This window comes from Amblyraja radiata, chromosome 29 (genome assembly GCF_010909765.2).
Source record: "Amblyraja radiata isolate CabotCenter1 chromosome 29, sAmbRad1.1.pri, whole genome shotgun sequence".
Classification (NCBI taxonomy): domain Eukaryota; kingdom Metazoa; phylum Chordata; class Chondrichthyes; order Rajiformes; family Rajidae; genus Amblyraja; species Amblyraja radiata.
Window position 1 is genome coordinate 19841595 of NC_045984.1, and position 7518 is coordinate 19849112.

At 46.5% G+C, this 7518-nt stretch overlaps 1 long non-coding RNA gene across 2 annotated transcripts in view; it reads left to right on the forward strand.

Moving 5' to 3' along the window:
* The first annotated feature begins 1196 nt into the window (after positions 1 to 1196).
* The window catches only part of LOC116989429, a 94523-nt gene continuing 88201 nt past the window's right edge, over positions 1197 to 7518 (forward strand). The window contains exon 1 of one of the 2 annotated variants that reach the window (XR_004416244.1): positions 1197 to 1522. This is a non-coding gene — a long non-coding RNA (uncharacterized LOC116989429). The remainder of the gene's footprint in view (positions 1523 to 7518) is intronic. The other variant, XR_004416243.1, reaches the window with a different exon arrangement.

The following is a 7518-nucleotide window of genomic DNA, read 5'->3' on the forward strand; positions in this document are numbered from 1 at the left end:
CGGAAGAGAACGTCTTCCCATCCAGATCCGCAAGGACATGTTGGCGCATATTTCATTTCCACCCAAATGAGTGTGCAGTGTAAGGCGTGAAGGGGGTAGAGGAAATCTGATCCCGCAGAGAGCGAACAATGGGCATCACTTCATCCGGACAATGAATTGCCAGTTTGGCTGCTTGTATTTCTGGACACGTCCACAGCAGTTTGGATTCCAGCGCGGACTCCCAGAGACCTGGGACAAGTTGTGTGAGAAAACGAGAGGCAGCCGAGGAGGGGTGGGTGTCGTGGGCGAGCGGCCGAGTTGCATCTCTTGTCTACTTTCTGCCCCCACTTTGGGCATCTGTCCAACTCGGCCACGGAAAAGAGACCTAAAACAAGACAAACAAGATCACCTGTCACCGGGAGGAACACGCCGACTCAGTCAATGATGCCCCCGTCTTCAATGAATTACCTGCGAGAACTCGTGGCCGTAAAATTCCATTCGTCAAAATCATGTGAGTTACACGAGCTTTTTCTTCATTAAGTCTCAAATTTAAAGGTAAATTAGGGGGGGGGGGGGGGGGGGGGGGGGGGGGGGGTGGGGGGAGAAAGTGGCATTGACCGGAGCTGTGCTGATTAGTTAATTTGGGAAACTGCAATTAGACTCAGGGGGACAGCATTGAGAAATTGAGCGAAAGAGATCAGCGATATCCTAGCAGCGAAAGTTTATCACGGGTCTGGTTATTTGCCGGTAAATACTCGGGGGCAGAAAATTGAGCTATTTCTGCATGGGCAAATATATCAACATTTTTTTTTTGTCAAAGCGCGGAATTTCTGCTCAAGCGGCACAGAAACTAGCAAAGGCCCAAACAACTTGTGTCGTTGACAAACCCCAGTTGTCTTAATAATCATCAGTTCATGGGAAAATTCCGCGGAGGGCCTCGCTCTGCGCTAGCGTGACACCAGAACCCGTTGTCCGGCCAAATTCAATTCTGACAGACGCATTATTATGTTAATATCTTCCTCTGTGCTGTTGAACTTGATTTTGACTTCCTCCATTGCCAACGATTTTTTGCGGTCACTTGCTTGTTAAGAAGAGAGAGAGATAAAAAAAAAAAAAAGCCCTCACTCTCCTGGGAGTAGCGTGTGAAATTAAAATATTCTGAATCAGTCCTGTCCTTTTATAATCAAGTGTGTGTGTCTGTGTCTGTGTGTGGAGGGGAGGAGGGGGCAGGAAAGGGAAGGAATGGGTTGGACAACATTTCAAAAGGCATCAAGTCTGTCTGCACCGTTTTGAAGGCGAGCATTCAGATAATGGAGTAAGGAGAACGTAACATTTCAAACTGAAATCTGTGTGCTATCCAGCGACATTTGGAGTTCGTGGGTGTGTGTGTGTAGAGGGTCTGTGTTAAAGTTACACCGCATTTGACCAGTGCTCCATTTATTCAAGCCGATCACCACGGTCACATTCTGACCGGCAAAATCTTTCACCAGCCAAACATCTCTCTTGTGAAATGCGAATTCTCCATTATACCCTGCACCAGAAGGTAAGATAATTGGCGGGAGTTTGTCAAACGGAATTGGCCGAATTAATACCATCTAACAACGGTAGCAAATGTGAAGCACGCCTCGTCCTAAAAAGGTGTTTTCAGCCGTGGAACGGCAGCGTCGTGGTATCGCCACAGCAGACTGGCCCCGATTGCAAGCTTCTTATTCAGGATTACACTTTACCCCCAGCTCCCTTTATTGAACGGGGATTTTCACAATTGTACCACATCATGCTCTCCGTGTAACATGGATCCAATTATCCACCAGTCCACCCATGCTTTTCTCGATCTACCATCTATGTTTCCTTAATTGTATCTGCGTGCACATGTCGTGTGCGTGTGTGTGGGCACAGGGCATTTATAGACACGGTGTATTGTGTGCGTTAATTGCAGAGAGAAAGAAGGGGATATATATGCACACATTTTGTTCACACGCGTAGGACTGGTGTAACTCGCTAAAGATACTGCAGAACATTACGTTTCTAGGGAAACCTTTGGCTTACCCGCTGGCGCAGATCGCTGGGCCTTATTGAAGGATGTTTGATCCTAGATTTTAGCACAAACTCAAAGGATGTAAAACTTTGCGAGCTGGCCTACTCTCTCCGCCAAGATTTAAAGCATTATTGATTATTAAATTGCAACCCCTCCCTTCGCAGACCTTAGCCTAGCCCAGTGCTGGTCTGATCCTTGAGACCGGGGGCACGTTACTCCAGCAGGCACAGAGAAACATGCTTTACTTTGGCGGCGGGTGGAGATCGGCAGCCGGATTTAAAACTATATTTCACCAGAGATTAAATTATACCCGGCGAATATAAGAATCGACATTACTGGGGATATTGGGGATATTCTCCTCCTGTAATAAATATGTGAGAGAGACTCCATCTCCTGATAAACTAAGCACAAGGCGCTGTATTTTCTGCGTGTGTTTGTAGACTTCAACAAGACAAAGAGGTACAATATTAAACAATTACCGGCAGGATAAGGGTGATATATTCCCCCCGTCCCCCTTCCCATTTGAGAATGTAAACCCTTATAAACTGAGCAACAAAACAGAAGCGACATAGACATGTTTGCGGGCCTGTTACCGAAGAACTACAAGCACTTGCACATAGTCTCTTGGTTGCTCTCTCATTTCATGTTCATCGGTTGAGATGCTCTTATTTACTGTTAGAATATATATATAACTCTCATAATTTTTGTGACTGAGTGCTCACGCCAAAGGCTTGACTCGAGATATCAACGGGAATAAAGGCGGAACATATAACTTTGCTACAGCTGGAGAAACAATGATATTTTAAAAATATTATTTGACACCGCTGAGACCTCGAAATACAGATGCGGTGTCTGTGCTGAAGCATAGTAGTTGTATCCTCCTGTTCAAATACACTGGCCTGGCATGGTGTTCGATATAAAACTGACCCCCAATTTAAGATAACGACGCCTCCAGGTTAAACTATTCAAACCCTTGACAAAAGGTGGGAGTTCGGAGTGAGAATAGACATGGAGAAAACGATGAGACGCACCTTTCACGTATTTACTGTTGTATATTTCTGCATAGCCCCAGAGAAGTGCACCTGAGACAGCGAGGAAGAGGGGGATTGGGAGAATTAGAAATCTAAATGGTTGCATCCTTGATTTTATTTGTAAACAATATTGTTTATGATTGGCCCACCTATATAAAAAATGTGAAACATTCCTATTTTTATCAATTACATGAATCCGGCCTACCCTTTGTCAACAATTTAACCTTTTCCATTGACGAATCCTTACAAGAGGTGGGAAGTCTCTTCATCTCCTCATCGACAATGTGTGTTTCTGCTAACACAAGTTAAACTTGGAGATACATGTCCCTTCTTTCCCGGCGCAGCACCACACTAATCTAAACTAACTGGGAAACCCGGCGCCAAGATAAATCTTAAACCGACATGAAAACGTAGACACGTCGTTATACAGGATGGGAGCGAGTTCTCCACTGTTCCAGTATAATGTTCTGTTCTGGATGTTCCAGATGTAATGGCCTGTTCTGGATATCAGCTTCCTGACTTAAACTACCGCTAGCTAGCTCACCTCCCAGCCGATCACCGTTCAGTTTAAATGAATTTCAATTCGATTTTTTTGAGGGAATCCGCACGTTCGCTCCCAGCACATTCAGGGCCAGCGGATGTCCCGCATCCCGGCCACATTGCACTGTCACGCAGCCTTTCTTAAAGAGCTTCGACGTGTTCACAATTAACCTGGCATTTCACTGCTGGTGACATTTATACACCTCACAGTTGCTGCAGTAATTCCCTCGACCACGGACCATGTGTATAATGATACCTTTCTCAAAATGTCAAGCACTTAGTTCACCTGTGGAACCAAGATACTCACTCAACCATTGGAACTGCTTATTCAATATATAAGAGGAATTATTCCTATTTCTGTTTTAGTGCAACTGCCCAACCCATTTGTTAACGGGTGGGGTGAGAGAGAGAGAGAATGCATCTGAATGTCTTCATGTAAATGGGAGGTGGTATGAGAACGCATGAGTGTGGATCTTGTACATATATGTGAGTGGACGTGTTTATAGCAGGCGGGGCGTGGGTAAAAGCGGGGCGATGAGATATTTATAGCTGTCCAGTTGTATCAGAAACTCTGAGAATGTTGTAGTGAAATGTGCCAGCGGTTCACTTTTTCCACGTCAAATATGTTTTTAAAAATATATATATTTGCTACATGTGTTTGCTATAGACGCAAGGCGAGAGACAATCGTGAGTTACAAGCGGTTGGGAGTTCCAGGCATATCTGGAGAAAATGTAGACTTTGCATTGAGATAGGAGTTGCAAATGTAACCCGAATTAGTTGTCTATAAATGATGCCTATATATCGGTGTTTTACACAAGCAGTGTGCGATTTCCATGCCTATAATCCGTATATGCACAGATGGAGATTTAGCATCTGATGGGTTGGTTAATCCGGGTGTAAACGGGTGGATTATCAGTGTGAGTCGCGTCCGGCCAATTTGCGATATCATCGCTCGCCTGCCCAGGGTTCTGAGGATTAGGATATATGAGATTCAAACGACTTGATTCCCGTAAAGATGACACTTGCCTCGTTTCCTAGAATGTATTTAAAATCACATGCCCCAAACTCATTTCGTTTCGAATATTTTAGAAGGTTTGACTAGAACCATTTAACGAGGTGCATATGGCCTAGGTCGCGTTATTTCTCCGGGTTCGCTCAGCCGTGGTGCCGAGAAGGTCAGTGGTTTGTGAGTCCTCGCTAAAGAAAGTTTCTCTGAAGCGGCGACATTTCTCTCTCCTCGCCCTGCCCCTCGTGTCCGACCTTCAACACGACCATTAGTTTGAGATGCATCAAGTGCATTTCAAACGACCTCGGCTGGGCTATGTCTGGGACTGACGGAGAGGACTGGGATCCGGGGCAGACCCTGACCCTGACCCTTCACTTGATCGGTTCGGCTCGGGTTTACAGATCATGCCGCCGGATAGATCTTGGGGCCCGGACGCCGCAGTGGCCTCCAGCCACAAGATCTTATGGGTACTGGTCGGAGATAGGGCGGCATTGAATCAGTTCTCGCAGTCCGTGGCTATCAGATGGCTGGCGCAAGAGGGAGACAACCAGAGTGAAGAGTGCATAACGCGTTGAGGGTTGTTGTAGGAAGTCAGGAAAAAAAAAGGACGGTCAACAAATAACTAAAGAAGTCCGAACTTCAGAACCTGCCACGTGGTTTAAGGATCAGTGGACTATTTGGAATATTTTCCAAAATAGTCATCGCTGTAAAGTAACCCGACGTGGCAGCTGGTCTGCAGCAGAGTAGGGTCTTTGGAAGGGCGAATGAATGAATGAATGGCCAGGTGTCTGGACGTGTGAGCAGTGTTAATGTTGGAAGGACGTGCGTTGGGATTGACTCCGCACCTCCTGCCGCCGGCCGACAGGCGGTCTGGGGGCAGATACACCGTTGGTGAGCATCACAAGAGATGTTGGAAAGCGAACAGCAGTTGTGAAGACCAACTGGACAGTCGTCAGTCAATCCAGTGCTCAACTCAGGAGTAATGCCTTAGCCCAGAGAGTTGCGAAAGTATGTGACACAAGGAGTGGTCAAGCCCAAAAGGTCAGAGGCATGGAGGTGGGGGGGGGGGGGGGGGGGGGGGGGGGGGGCGGGGGGGGGGGGGGGCGGGAAGGGTTAACACGAGGGATACGGGGATCTGCCGATGGGGGGAGGGGGGGCGGCTGGAGGGGCGCGGAACTCTAAGTGTTTCCCGCCAGCCGTCTCCTAGAAAGTTCTCGTGTATTCTGGCAAAGAAGATTAGAACGCACAGAGTGTTGGAGTAACTGAGCGGGTCAGTCAGCATCTCTGGAGAACATGGATAGGTGACGTTTCGGATCATGGCCCTTCGAATAGAATATTTCCGGATGTTGATTGCGAGCATGTACGCACCAGTCTAGGCTAGTGTTATACATTGCAGACTTCATACAAGCTAAATCTGGCCTGGTCTGACACACGTGAAGAAATTAACTGGATTATTGAACTCAATCAATGCCCCCCCACACCCTGTGCCTGCGAGTGAACCTCCGTTCAATACCCGATCGGATATTTTTATTTCGGGATAACTTTTTTTTCTGGAAAGCCTTGCAGAAAGTCAGTGGTTGAATGGTACATTATTGGTAACGTGTACCGCGGTACAGTAAATTTCATTTTTGTATACAGTTGGGTGGGTTTTTATAGAGTGTGTTTTTGGCAGATTCCCCTGCTTGAGAACGTGTTCAGCCTCTCTTTAGGCGGGAGCACTCCTGCCCCCGGTGTCCGAACATTTTCCCTCTCCCCACTCACACCCTCACTCCCAGAGTCAAGCTGGGCCAATTCTAAAAGACACGTGTTAATGTTAAACGCTGAAACACATTTCTAGTTATTATTCTCAACTTGTCTGCTTCGTTAGTAAATCTTGCATGGTTTTGAATTATAATTCACAGATGTAACACAGTGTACAGCGAAACGGTGTCCGGTTTTGATCAGCCGGATGTAGCAAAGAGTCTTTATGATGGAAAGTGTGCAAAGATTTTTCAGAATGTTGCCAGCACTCGAGGGCCTGAGTTATAGCGAGAGGTTGGGCAGGCTATGATTTTACTCATTGAAGATCAGGGGGGGATCTTATAGAGGTGTATACAGTCGAGGGGCGTAAATACGGTGAATAGCTGCAGCCCAGGGAAGGGGAATGGAAAGAAAACTAGAGGACATACATAGGTTAAAGATGAGAGGGAATGATTTAATGGGAACTCGCGGAGGAACGTACTCACGCTGGATGTGGCGGGTGTGTGGAACGAGCTGCCAGAGCAAGTGGTTGAGGCAGATGCTATAATAACACTTAAAGGGCACTTGGACAGGTGCATGGATAGGAGAAATGTACAGGGTATGAGCTAAACGTGGGCAAATGGGACGGGCATGGGCATTTTGGTCGGCAAGGCCGAGTTGGGCCGAAGGGCCTGTTTTCACGTTTTCCTGCTGCTTTTTTCCATGTATCTACGTGTAGGGAAAGGAAATAATCAGACGAAGGTCATCGATCTCATCAAAACCAGTGGAAATGTTGTGTGGAATCGGTTGTCTTTTAAATAAATCTGTTAACCCGTAATTCGGTAGAATTTGTAATACCGTAAGGTGTGACCTGTGATTTAATGCCGTAAGGTGTGACCCTAGGTGCCCGATTGGCCTTTCCGATTGAGGCGTGTAACCGTGTGCTGAACATACTATAATGTACAGGGGGCATGGACATGTGCAAACATTACCAAGCCGACTTTTAATATTATAAAATAAATGCGTTTCGACATCTCTTAACATCTCCCTCAGATAAAGTTCTCCCAATTATATCTCTCGTGATCCTTTCGCTTCTTGACTCTCAGTCTGAAGAAGGGTCTCGACCCAAAACGTCACCTATCCATTTTTTCCACCCGCTGAGCTTCTTCCAATGAAAAATACGTTTGAAATGTTGTACTATCTATGA